The following is a 14,982-nucleotide window of genomic DNA, read 5'->3' on the forward strand; positions in this document are numbered from 1 at the left end:
AAAATCTAGGAGGATCTTCTTAATAAAAGTCCACTCTACCCTATCAAAAGCTTTTGATAGGTCGAGTTTTAATTCCAGGAATCCTTTTTTTCTTCTTTGTGGTTTTCATCGAGTGAATAAGTTCATGTGCAATTATGATGTTATCTGTAATTTGTCGTCCATGGAGAAATGTCGATTGATTTGGGGAGATTAATTTGCCAAGAACAAGTTTTAGCCTATTATCTAGTATTTTTGATATAATTTTATAAATCGTATTACTGAGACTAATAGGCCTGAAATCTCCCGATGTTTGGGGGGTGAAAATTTTTGGGATGAGGGTTATGAAAGAATGATTAAATTCTGTGTCAAAAATGTCCGAGCGAAAGAATTCTTGGACTGAACTAATGATCTTTTCCCAATATGTTCCAGTTGGATCTAAAAAAACCTGGCTAGTAACCATCTGGTCCAGGGGATCCCCACCGATTCATATTAGAAATGATATTGCCAAATCTCTTCCTCATAGGGTATAATAGTCAAGGAATTACATTATTCCCTTGAAATGCAAGGAGCTATGATGCTAGACAGATCAAAATCGAAGTTGCATTTTGGGACGACCCTATTTGTTTGAAATGCAACTAGACAGTGAGTCTGACTGTCTAGTTGATTCCTTTAAAGTATATTGGAGTAAGTCCTCTTAGATTTCCAAACGAATTGTTGGGTGTGGTTGTTAAACCCTTGATTTTTCAAAACTCAACACAACTTTGATAACTAAACTCAATCAAGCAATAGTGTCTAGAGTTATCTCTCTCCATATCTTGCAATTAGAACGTTTACAGAACCAAATTCGTGAACTTAATTACAAAGAGATAACTTGGACAGTACCAAAGACCAATGTCCAAGAATCAATCAAGTCGTTTCCAACAAACAAGGTCGGATGTATCTATTATGATTGATTAACGCACAACCTGTGATATTTCAATTATAAAGATAAACAATATAATACAAAAAAGAAATAACATAGAACCAGAAGTTTTGTTATCGAAGAAATCGCAAATGCAGAAAAACCCCGGGACCTAGTCCAGATTGAAAACCAAATTGTATTAAGCCGCTGCAGACACTAGACTATTACCAATTAACTTCAGTCGTACACCGATTCAGGTACATTCGTGCTCCGTACGCCTCTTGAATCCCAGCAGGACTCCGCGCTATTGATCCCCTTAGATGACGTCACACCAACTAAAAGTGCTTCAACTCAATTGAAGACTTTGAACCAATATTCATGCCACAGATTAATCCTATATAATTGATTTCCTTTAAGATCAAAACGGATTTGATCAAGGAGGTTTGAAAATCGATAGCAATAGAAAAAGTCTAGACAACCTCAAAATCCAAGCTTATGCAACCTGAAGTGCGGCCTAGATTGTTATTCACCTCACAATTATAAAACTTGCGGAATCACAAAGTTTGAGACGAATAGAAATTGTTGATTTCTATTTATCTTGTTCAAGTGATAAATCAACGATTGAATAAGATCAGGATACTTGAGTTATCAAGATAAAAGATAACTGGACCTGGATTAACGAATCCCTGTGAAGTCTTCGTATTCGCTAAACCCTAAAAGGGTTTTTGGAAAGGACGACTCTAGGTACAACTAGGACACACCAAAAAGTAGTGTCGGGATTCAAAAATCCCAGTTGCTTGGAGTTCCCATTTTATAGACATTCAAACATAGATTGCTTTAGGTTTAAGCTAAGATAGCTTTGGAACCAAGCAAACAATATCCACCGTTAGATGAATCTTCGAATTTGATTTACATAAACAAGATATACACTCTGATTAGGTGAAACCATAACCAAACCGTGTATAAATACTATGTTCAAGGTGGTTAGCTGATGTGATTTGTAGATAGTGGTAAAAAGTGATTCGATTCTCGAACTTATGATGGATAACTTTAGACTTAAATTCAAAATTAAATAGAAAACTCACTAATAATTATAACAAACACTGACAAAGTTGGTATCAATATTAAAAGCACACTGAGGCTAAGATTCCACTATTTTCCAAGTTTAAGGTGATTTAATCCAATCTTTGTATTCATGCAATTTTCTTGTTCAATTTGATTCTTACTATGGCAACAAGTAGATTTTCAAAAGAAATAATTGTAAATACCAAGTATGAAGCATCAAAAGTCTTAAACTAAGCATACTCCATCAAAATAGATCACAATTACTCAAATAAAAATCATATTCGATATTAGTTCAAGGCAAATAATCATAATAAAATTGCAATAAATAGATAAAAGAGAATATACCAATTCTTGTTGGAAAAATAGCTTCCTCTAGTGCCTCAGCAATGGGGTTTAGCTCCTCATATTAACCATGTTCTCAAAATATGTTTTTATAGCTCAAAAGTGTACAAGGAGGTGAAAAAGTGATAACACAGCCGATTCACAACAGTGTGAAGGTGTTGCAGAATCTCTGTTACAAAGAGGAAACAGTAGCTAAAGACCTAATGTAATTACTGTTGATAAAAGATAGATGGGTTCTGTTGTTGAATATCGATAGTGTTCTGCGACAGATACTTGTGCGTCAATGTTCTTCGTGTTCTTCCTCTTCAGCAGCAGCAACAGAATATTGTATTTTCCTGCAACTCGATCTCTGGAGCTCTGTGGTTTTCTAAACTTCTCCTAAGGTTTCATACCAACCCCAAACTCTCTACCCTCTTTCGTAGACCTCACAAAATCCTATATATACACAACAGGTCGATAAATCTCCCAAGAAATCTTCGATTATTTTATTCTTCTTCACGGCCAAGTTACGGATATTTTCTTTCCTTCTAAACTCTCTTTGCGTCTTATGTTACCTTGTTTATCCTAACCTTCCTGTTAGAATGGAATTTTCCAAGTTATACTTGAAGTGATTTGTAGATAGTGGTAAAAGTGGTTCGATTCTCAGACTTGTAAAGGATATTAATTAGACTTAAATTCTAATATTAAAATAGAAAACTCACTACAAATTATAGCAAACTCAATCAAAGATGATATCAATACTAAAATAAACATTGAGGCTAAGATTCCACTATTTTCCAAGTTCAAAGTTATTAAACCAATACTTATATTTATGCAATTTTCTTGTTTAATTTGATTCTAAAATATTGCAACAAGTAGATTTTCAAAAGTAATAATTGTAAATACCAAGTATGAAGCATCAAAAACTAAGCATACTCCTTCAAAATAGATCACAACCACTCAAATAAAAATCATATTCAATATAGTTCAAGGAAAATAATCATATAATTATTGCAAATAAAAAGATAAAATATAATATATCACTTTTTGTTGGAAAAATAGCTTCCTCTATCGCCTCAGCAATGGGGTTTAGCTCCTCATATTAATCATGATCTCAAAATGTGTGTTTGTTGCTCAAAAGATGATTAAAAAAGTGAAAAGTAATAACACAGATTGTTTGCAACAGTGTATTGGTGTTACAAAACAGCTGTTACAATGGAACTGTTACCGAAAATTGTTGCTTTGTTGCTGATTTTGAGACCCTAATATAAGACTGCCCTGAACAACTTAATGTTCTTCAACTGCTAAACAACGACATTGTTCTGGGACTATTTACCAAGCGTCAATGTTCTTCGCGTTCTTCTTCTTCAGCAGCAACAACAGCAGAAACAGAGTTTGGTAAAGCTCTGATTTCTTCTTCTCTGGCTCTCCTTAGGTTCCCAAACTCTCGACACCTCTTCTATATGACCCAAGACATCTATTTATATCAAAAATACCGATTAAATCTCTCCCAAATCTTCCAAAATCTCTTTCCTTCTATTCACGGCCAAGTTGCGGAAATTTCTTCTATTAGGATTTCTACGCGTTTCTGAGCTATCCTTTTTATTCTAAACTCTTCCTTAGATAGATACAAATCTTTGGGAAGGTTTACAACGTTTTAATCTCTCTAAAATTCCCTAAAACAGGTCACACACGTGACTTTCCATATTTTCTGTTGTGAGAAAAATCCGTCGATTGAGCCCAGTTTAATCGATTTAAACACCCATATCAGATTCCTAGACCCATAAGGAGTCTATCCTATGAAAATGGTAGGTTTAATCGACCTCAAACTCCTCCAAATCACGATTGCCAAAACTGTTCTTTAATAGCACTTTTTTCCCGCCAAAATCCCGGTTTTTGAATGTTGAAGATGGTTGCCCCTTATCCATAGAAGGGATGTGATTAGCAACTGCCTGGAAATGGGATGCTCCTTAGTAATTAGGTTACCCCTTATCCAAAGTGAGAGTCCGAATAGCAAATGTCCTCCGGGTGCTTCCGACAATTTTTCGAGCCAATTTTTTCCAAAAATGTTTATTAGCCAAAAATACCTACAAATAAATAAAACACCATAATAAGTACAAAAATGATCCCTAACAATATATAGAATCGAGACAAATCGGACACAAAATTGTGTCTATCAAATACCCCCAAACCTATTATTTGCTAGTCCTCGAGCAAAAATAAAATAGAAATAAAATCCTAACTCACTGTCGCAGGCATCGTCGATTGCATTTAGCGTATGCAATAAGCCTTTAAACCCCTAGGTGTCCCTAGTGGCGGAGTGTTGTCTCCGGAGGGATTACCAGAGGTATACCCACAAAACCTTCATACTCCAGACCCTAGCTATCTACACAGAACCTTGGAAGGCACTAAAGAATCTCCTTGGTTGGCATACTTATTGACTACAGGAGGAAGTACCCTGATGCGAAATTCCAATTGTTGTACACGAGTTTGCACTCAAGCATACTAAAATTCATATGAAGTGACAGAGCTCTACTCAGATAGTCGCACTATGGACATCAATATCCGGAGTCAAAACTAATCACATGGATAGATCAAGAAGATGGATATAGAAAAACATAGATGGTTTTGATGTTTACTAGGTGAACGGTGTTTCTCATATCTGTCTGAAGGCCTCCGCCAAAATGAACCTATCCTAATGGACTGAGATACTAGTCTGACTAATATCAACACACTGGCATATACAAGGGAACCAGTGATTGATAATCCTAACTCTAGGTCAACACAACTGGCATATACAAGGGTTCCAGTGGTCGACTTTATTGAATTTATTCCAGTTGGTCTGATGGTCTGGTCTCTTTTTTTTTTTGTATCTCAATCACTCTAATTCACCCTAGCATTGGTAACAACTTGAATCGTGAGCCCCACCTAATCACTTAGAGAAACATAGTTTAAAAACAAAACAAAATAAAAACAGAAGTGAAAAGGACTCAACGAGATATGGTGAAACTATCATGTTATTTCTAACACCTGAGCTCTGTGCTTTTATGAATAGACTCTTTAGATGTTGCCATCTAGTCAGATTGGTTCCTCAACTCCTACAACCAAAATGCTTCCATCCACTTAGATTGGTTAGTGCCTTAATAGGGATAAATTTCTAGGCTCTGGAGTTTATTTATTGCAACGAAAAGGTAACAAAAAGTTCTACCCCACCCCCAAACTTAAATCTAACATTGTCCTCAATGTTTCTAATCAAAGAACAGTACCAAAATATAAGTACAGAGATGAAATAGTAAAGAGAGAAGTCGGAAAGATAGTACCTGGGTGAAGTGTAACCAAAAACCTACAAAAATATTATACAACATACAAAATCGCCTCGATGGTCAATCAAGGTAAACAGGGTCCTCCAGAGGGACCTCCTCAACATCACCTGTAGGAAAAGGCTCTAAAAAGGGCTTCAATCGCTGACCGTTAACCTTCGAAGAACTACTACCATCTGGTGTCTCAATCTCAACAGCGCCATGAGGAAAAACAGTACGGACCACAAAAGGACCGGTCCACCGAGAGCGCAACTTCCCGGGGAATAGATGCAAACGAGTGTCATACAGAAGAACTTTTTGACCTGGAGAAAATGACTTTCGTAAAATATTCCTATCATGCACAAGTTTCATTTTGTTCTTATACTCCTTAGCACTATCGTATGCATCTCTACGAATCTCGTCCAACTCATTGAGCTGGAGCTTTCTTTGAGCTCCTGCCTTGTCAAGTGAAAAGTTTAAGTTCTTAATAGCCCAATAGGCTCGATGCTCTAACTCAACAGGCAGGTGACATGCCTTGCCAAACACTAAACGATAAGGTGACATTCCAATGGGTGTCTTAAACGCAGTACGGTAAGCCCATAAGGCATCAGTAAGCCTCGACGACCAGTCTTTCCTATTTGGATTAACTGTTTTCTCTAGAATACGTTTAATTTCCCTATTGGAAACCTCTACCTGACCACTAGTCTGAGGGTGATATGGGGTTGCTACTTTATGGGTAATACCGTATTGTTTCATTAAAAGAGAAAACGGTCTATTACAAAAGTGTGAACCTCCATCACTAATTATAGCTCGCGGCGTACCAAAACGTGTAAGTATATTCTCTTTCAAAAACTGGACTACGACCCTGTGGTCATTCGTTTACACGGAACCGCCTCAACCCACTTAGACACATAGTCTACAGCGACAAGTATGTAAAGATAACCAAACGAAATAGGAAATGGACCCATAAAATCAATGCCCCACACATCAAAGACCTCAATCACTAAAATAGGGTTCAAAGGCATCATATTTCTACGGGAAATGGTTCCTAACTTCTGGCAACGCTCACAAGAAACACAATGACTATGGGAATCTTTAAACAACGAAGGCCAGTAAAATCCACACTGCAAAATCTTAACAGCAGTCTTCTTAGCACTAAAATGACCCCCACATGCATGTTCATGACAAAAGGAGATAATACTAGACTGGCCACTCTCAGATACACATCTCCTAATAATCTGGTCCGGACAATACTTAAACAGATAAGGATCGTCCCAAAAAGAAATGCTTAACCTCGGCTAAAAACCTAGAACGATCTTGCTTACCCCAATGTTGAGAGGTTCGACCAGTAACACTATATTTGCATACCAAGGTGATTGGGAAACAGAGAAAAATTGTTCATCAAGAAAGCTATCCTTTATAGGAAGGGAATCACTAGGGGAACTAACAACTAGCCTAGACAAGGGATCTGCTACTACATTTTCTGCACCCTTTTTGTCTCTAATGTCTGGGGAAAACAACATGATATCTTTCTTAGATAAAAGGTATTTCAAAGCAGCATGATCTATATAGATTATGATCTTAGAACCTAATAGGTATGATCTAAACTTATCCAAGGCAAAAACGATGGCTAAAAGTTCCTTCTCGGTAGTTGTGTAGTTCATTTGGGCATCATTCAGAGTTTTGCTAGCATAATAAATCACATGAAGTAATTTGTTTTCTCGTTGTTCTAAAACGACGCCTATAGCATAATCTGAAGAATCACACATAATCTCAAAGGGTAGGATCCAGTTAGGTGCCTGGAATATCAGGGCAGTAGTGAGTAAAGTTTTAAGCTTCTCAAAAGCCTCTAAACAAGCATCATCAAAGACAAACTTAACATCTTTTGCAAGCAAATTGTAAAGAGGTCTAGAAATCAAGCTAAAATCCTTAATGAATCGACATTAAAAACCTGCATGCCCTAGGAATGACCTAATATCGTTTACGGTTTTTGGGACCTGTAAAGTCTTAATAAGGTCAACTTTGGCTTTGTCTACCTCTATACCCTTCGAAGAGACGATGTGCCCTAATACAATTCCTGATTCAACCATGAAATGACATTTTCCCAATTAAGCACTAAATTTTTTTCCTTACACCTAGTCAACACTAATGTCAAATGATGCAAGCACTCATCGAAAGATGAACCAAACACTGAAAAATCATCCATAAAGACCTCTAAGAACCGTTCTACCATATCAGAAAATATGCTCATCATACAACGCTGAAAAGTTGCAGGGGCATTACATAGCCCGAAAGGCATGCGTCTATACGCAAAGGTACCAAAGGGACAGGTAAAAGTGGTTTTCTCTTGGTCTTCTGGGGCAATAACGATCTGATTATAACCGGAGTAGCCATCTAAGAAGCAATAGTGACTATGTCCAGCTAATCGCTCTAGCATTTGGTCGATAAAAGGAAGGGGAAAGTGATCCTTCCTTGTGACCTTGTTCAATTTCCTATAGTCAATACACACACGCCATCCCGTGGTCACTCGGGTTGGGATTAATTCATTATTATCATTCTGGACTACAGTGATACCTGATTTTGGGGAGGACCTGAACAGGGCTGACCCACTTACTGTCTGAAATTGGGTAAATAATACCCGCATCTAACAACTTAAGCACCTCTTTTCGAACTACCTCTTTCATGTTAGGGTTCAGTCGACGTTGCATCTCCCTAGAAGGTTTGGAGTCTTCCTCTAAATGAATCTGATGCATACACACAGTAGGACTTATACCCTTAATGTCTGCTATAGTCCACCCTAAAGCTTCCTTATTGTCTTGAAGTACATTTACTAGCCTACTTTCCTGATCACTATCCAAATTGGAAGCTACAATCACAGGTAAAGTCTCAGATGGGCCTAAAAACACATACTTTAGAGTATCGGGTAGGGTTTAAGGTCCAACTTTGGGGGCTCTTCTAAAGAAGGAATTAGGGTAGTCTCAGAAACTGGTAACGGTTCGAACCTAGCTTTCCATCTATCAGTGTCTAACACAGGGGTAGAATCTAATAGAGCATTCACCTGTTCAATAGTGCTATCGTCGTCAAAATCTAAACCAAAATGGGATAGACAACTTTCTAATGGGTCTTCAGACAAGATGTTTGGTAATGACTCCTGAACTAAGGCTTCTATCATGTTCACCTCCTCAACACATGTGTCATCTAGCTCATGAGGTTGCTTACTGACATTAAAAATGTTCATCTCCATAGTCATATTAAAAGATAAACTCATCACACCATTTCGACAGTTAATGATCGCATTAGACGTAGCTAAAAATGGGCGACCTAAAATCACAGGTATCTGGTTCTCTGGGTCAGGGACAGGTTGGGTATCTAGGACCACGAAATCCACTGGATAAATAAACTTGTCGACCTCAATAAGAACATCCTCGATAACACCTCGAGGGATTTTAACAGACCTATCAGCTAACTGCAGTGTCATCTGAGTAGGTTTCATTTCACCAAGTCCTTGTAAGTATACATGGAATGGCAGTAAGTTCACACTGGCTCCTAAGTCAAGTAAAGCTTTTTCTACCCGGAAGTTACCTATTGTGCAAGCAATGGTAGGAGAACCTGGGTCTTTGTACTTTGGAGTTGTGGTGTTCTGAATGATTGAACTTACGTGACTAGCTAAAAAGGCTTTCTTATGGACGCTAAGTTTTCGCTTTCGCGTACACATATCCTTAAGGAACTTGGCATAAGCAGGAATTTGCCTAATTGCATCTAATAAGGGAAGGTTTATGGTAACTTGCTTAAAAACCTCCACTATGTCATTAAAGTTCGATTCCTTCTTTGTTGGTACTAATAGCTGAGGAAATGGGGCTCTAGGCCTAAAATCAGACCTTTCAGGAACCGAATTCACATCATCAGAAACTTTATCAGTCTCTTCAGCTACTGGTCCTGAGAGGTGAGATCCTGAGGGGTGAACTACAGTATGTTCACTATCGGGCATGGTTACCTTATTGTCTACAACTCTACCACTTCTAAGGGTTCTAACACATTCAATTGATTCGATGGTTTTGCACCTAATTCATGAACTCCTCTAGGGTTGGGTTGTGTTTGACTAGGAAACTTACCTTTTTCTCTCAAAGAATCACTTATCAGACCAACCTGGGTTTTTAACTCGGAAATAGCCTGACTATTTTCTTGTCCTATCCTGTTACTAGCTTGTAGACTCTGTTCTACGGATAACTGGAATTTTGCAGTTTGCTGAGTTAACAAGGCGAGAGATTCCTCTAAACTTAGGATTTTCTTATCTGACTGATTCTGAAACTGAGCTAGTCCTGAAGGATTCTTAGTATAGCCAAAACCTGGGGGAGCATTAGAATTACTAAACTGACCTTGACTTTGGCCCTTAGACCACGAAAGGTTCGGATGGTTTCTCCAACCAGGATTATAGGTTTCTGAATATGGGTCAATCTTTTGACGGTTATCAAATCTAGTGTTATTATAAAGAGCATTGGCCTGCTCTTCAATATTCTGGCCTTCCCAAAAAGGCTCCACTCTACCACTAGTCTGGCCCACTTCTAAGGCTTCTAACCTTTTTGCTATAGCAGCAATTTTGGCATCTGATTCATAGCCTCCTTCTACCCTATTAACGTTTCCTCTACTTAAAAGAATTGTTTTCTGGGGTGCCCTACTATTTTCCCATTGCTGGGTTTTTTCGGCGATTTCATTAAAAAATTCCATCGCCGCATCAACAGTTTGGTTTTCAAATCCACCAGTGCATAGAGACTCAACCATGGTCGTTGTGGAATAATCTAAACCCTCATAAAGGATCTGAACTAGCCTAACCTTTTCTAAACCATGATGAGGACACTGGGATAATAAATCATTGAACCTTTCCAAATACCTATATAAAGATTCTCCCTCTTGTTGTGAAAATGTGCATATTTGCGTCCTAATAGACGATGTTTTGTGCCTAGGGAAAAACTTATTGAAAAAGGCAGATGTAAGTTGTTCATATGTCTCAATTGACTCGGAGTCCAAACTATACAGCCACGACTTGGCCTTATCTTTCAGGGAAAATGGGAATAACCTAAGTTTCAAAGCATCATCATCTAAGCCTCTAATTCTTAGAGTACTACAAATTTCCTCAAAATCCCTAACATGGTAATAAGGGTTTTCATTTTCTTTCCCTAAAAAGATTGGGAGCATCTGTAAGGTCCCAGGTTTCAGTTCATAGGGTGCCTCCGTTTCAGCTAACTTAATACACGAAGGACGGGTAGTCCTAGTTGGATTCAACAAAGCTTTCAAAGTTGCCATTTCTGGCGCTATCGAGAGCAACATGGATTCTCTCCTCAGTCAAAGAACGTTCAAAAACAGACTCTTCAAAAGCCGGACTTTCTAGATTAAGGTAATCGAGACGCTTCGAACTACTAGGTTTCTCTTTAACAAATCTACCTAGTGCGTCTTTTACGTTCAGGCATACAATAGAATTTTCTAAATTGGAAGGGTAAGCAAACACAGATCAAGGCCGACTCAACCAAATCAAACCTATTGATTTCTAGCAAACAAAAAGCATGATGGCTCCACTTAGATTGTTTCTAGACCAGCTTCTAATCCTTCGAACGGGAATTCGTTACAATTTAAGCAAACCCCTCTGGAATCAATCCGAGTTAACGTAAGTTGAATAGAGGCGAGGGAAGCTCGGTGGAGCTTTGATACCCAAGGCCTCACCGGTATTACAAGGCGGCGCAGTCACGCATTCAACTTACAGAAACCGTCAAGAACTTCGAAGTATGCTTAAAAGAGTAACCAATATTTTTCGAATGACTTTCCTGTTAAGCTCGTTACCCTATCGGTCTCGTTCTAGTCAAAATTTTAGGCTTAGGTTCGCGTAGGTTACGTGTTCCTAAAGCGGGCAAGAAGAGAACGGTGATGAAATCCGAACCCTTATCTTGTATGGCCAGGCCTTGCCCTTTACTAGAAAAATAAATGTCCGTATTCAGTCCTCAACATATATGCATACGAAGGAGTCCAGTAACTCGCTGACAGGGGATTCGCGAGTGTTTAGAATCTTACCTCCCGTTCCAGACGGGGGATGAATCGGTTGTAGTCGACTCGGGCCACGGACTCCGATGTCTAGTGTACGAACCTAAGGTGCAGAGACAATATCGTAATTGTCCTCCTTCTCTGCAAAAAATTTATATTTAAAGTACCCTTCCGTAGGGTAATAAAAAAAATAACGTCCCAAAGTCCAAAAGTCAAAAAAAAAATAAAGAAAAATTACAAAAATAATAAACCCTAAGTTTTTTTTAAAAAAATAAAATTAACAAACCCTAAACTAAAATTGTCTAAAATAAAATTGTCTTCTTTTTTGTTCTTTTTGCTTTAATCTTTAGCTCCAAGTCTTTATGAAATCACCAAACTCCTTGGCTCAATTTTCTTTATGATCCAGAAGCTGTAGACACAAGATAAATACCCAAAAACATAAAAAAGGACAAAAATAATAAAAATAAATAAAAATAAATAAAAAATAAAATAAATCTAAAACCCTAAAAACAAGTCCGCGTCAGCGGCGCCAAAAATTGATGTGATTTGTAGATAGTGGTAAAAGTGGTTCGATTCTCAGACTTGTAAAGGATATTAATTAGACTTAAATTCTAATATTTAAATAGAAAACACACTAAAAATTATAGCAAACTCAATCAAAGATGATATCAATACTAAAAGAAACACTGAGGATAAGATTCCACTATTTTCCAAGTTCAAAGTGATTAAACCAATACTTATATTTATGCAATTTTCTTGTTTAATTTGATTCTAAAATATTGCAACAAGTAGATTTTCAAATCAGGTGTTGTGTTGATTTTAAGGATCTGAACAAATGCTGCCCCAAGAAAGATTTTCCTCTTCCTAACATTGATATGCTGGTAGACGCCACCAGTGGACACAGTATATTCTCTTTCATGGATGGGTACAACGGCTACAATCAAATAAAGATGTATGAGCATGACGCAAGTAAGACAACTGTTTGAAATCCTCTCGAAAACTTTTACTATACCATGATGCCTATTGGTTTGAAAAATAATGGCGCCACCTACCAACGCGCCATGACCGCAATTTTCCATGATATGATGCACAATCAAGTTGAAGATTACGTGAATGACATAGTGGTTAAATCAAAAACCCGGGCGGCCCATACAGAGGTTCTGCGAAAGGTGTTTGAAAGGTGTCGCGAATACAAACTAAAGATGAATCCTTTGAAGTGTGCTTTTTGCGTCTCTTCGTGCAAATTTCTAGGTTTCCAAGTGACCGCCGAGGGAATAAAAGTCGACCCAGCCAAAACCCAAGCCATCCTCACGATGCCGCCTCCAGAAACTGTGAAAGAACTCCATAGCTTCATGGGTAAGGTAAACTACATTCGGTGTTTTATACCGGGTTTAGCTCAGCTTGTTGCTTCATTCACCCCCTTGATGAAGAAGGGAGCAAGTTTTGTTTGGACGACGCTACAAAAAGAGGCGTTTCGGAAGATTCAACAGATACTGTCATCCCCAGCCGTTATGAAATTTCATGTACAAGGAAGAACGTTATGTCTCTACACTGCTTTTAGTGATGCTTCTGTTGGAACTCTCCTCGCCCAAGAAGATGATGAAGGAATTGAACACCCTATATACTACTTCAGTGGGACTTTAAGGGATGCTGAACTCAGATATCCTAAGGCATAAAAAGCATGCCTAGCCCTGATTCACTCCATTCAGAAGTTTAGGCATTATCTGCTCTCAAACAAAGTGGTGCTGATATATAAGTCTTATCCTGTGAAGTTCTTGCTTTCAAAACCGGACCTGATAGGAAGGCCAGCCAAATGGCTTCTCCAAATGTCATAGTTTGATGTAACATGTGCTTCCCCAACTATCAAAGGACAAGCGGTCACGGATTTATCAGCGGCTTTCCCAGGAGAAGGTACCACAACACTGCACGGAGACCTTCCTGGAGAGTTTCCAGAAATCTCTTTTGTCAAAGAGGAGGCGTGGATACTATTTTTCGATGGCTCCGCCACCCCTAACAATAATACCGGAGGAGCAGGCGTGGTTCTAGTATCTCCAACCGGTGAAGTTTTCTCGCATTCCTTCAAGATATACTTTCATTGCACCAACAATTCAACAGAATATGAATCCTTTCTCATAGGGTTGTCATTAGCCAAGCAAGCTGGAGCCACACGTCTGGAAATAAGAGGTGATTCTAAATTACTGGTTAACCAGATGAATGGAGTATACGCACTGAAGGAGGTAACGCTGGCCCCGTATAGATCTGAGGCACAAAAGCTGCTAAATTACTTTGCTGATGCGACCATAACACATGTTGGCCGCAACAACAACAAACATGCCGATTTTCTAGACACATTAGCGTCGAAGCTGCAGTTCAAAGGCTTGGAATAAACCCTGACAGTGAAGAGACGGACCGTGGTGTCAATATGGCTTTCGCAATCCAAGGGGACTGAAGCCAATGATTGGAGAACACCGATCATCCAAGAGCTTAACAGCTCGCTTTTCCAAGGAAAGGTCAGCCTCAAAACCTTACAAAACTTCTTCATACTTCACGGGATGTTGTACCACCGGAACCCAGATGGCTCCCTGTCAAGATTCCTCGGAGAAGAAGAGGCACAACAGCGGCTTAAACATATTCATAACGAAATTTGCGGACAAACGTTGGTAGTAACACTTTATCGTCGTATGCAACGCCTTGGCTACTACTGGACAAAAATGGAGGCTCAATCTCGATTGCTCTAAGGATCTTGCTCCAATTGCCAAGCACCGCCACATCAATTGGAAGTTTTCAATGTTGGCTACACTGGGGACTGGAAAAAGTCGTACATCAGTTATCTTCGCGACGGCGTACTGATGAGTGCTAAAAAGTGCATATTTCTATATATTTTTCTTGGCATTTAACTCATCTTTTGTGCATTAATTCTACATTTTATCCCATATTCTGTATTTTCATTGTTTTCAAGAATAAATATTTTTATTAACTAATTTTGCATTTTTAGGTAATAAATAAAGTTTGGATGAATAGCGGAGCGAAAAGAGCAGAAAAGTAGTGAAAAGCCGGGAGGAATTACACAAGGAAGCCGCGAAGAATGTTGTGCACAAGACCAAAAGGCTAGAAGTGGGCTTGAAGAGGAAGAATTGTTCTTAAAGAAGATATGGGCTTGGCATACCCAAGGCCCAAAACCCTCACCCAAATCCATTTCATATATCCATACCCGTTTCCCTTTCTAGCCGTCAGATTGGATCATCTCAGCATCCTACGGTCGCAGCATCGCCAGTACATCAAAGTCTGAAGCTCCTGTCAAACACTACAACACCTAACTCCATCTTGAGCCGTCAGTTTCGTTGTATCAGGCATCCGACGGTCGATACCATCCTCTTCACTTGTAGC

The 14,982-nt window shown here is 38.7% G+C and overlaps 1 pseudogene; it reads left to right on the forward strand.

Annotated features, from left to right (window-relative positions):
* Positions 1–10,402: 10,402 nt before the first annotated feature.
* LOC113335078 lies at positions 10,403–10,502 on the forward strand (annotated as a pseudogene).
* Positions 10,503–14,982: the final 4,480 nt, after the last annotated feature.

Source organism: Papaver somniferum, unplaced genomic scaffold (assembly GCF_003573695.1).
Source record: "Papaver somniferum cultivar HN1 unplaced genomic scaffold, ASM357369v1 unplaced-scaffold_137, whole genome shotgun sequence".
In the NCBI taxonomy this organism is placed as follows: Eukaryota; Viridiplantae; Streptophyta; class Magnoliopsida; order Ranunculales; family Papaveraceae; genus Papaver; species Papaver somniferum.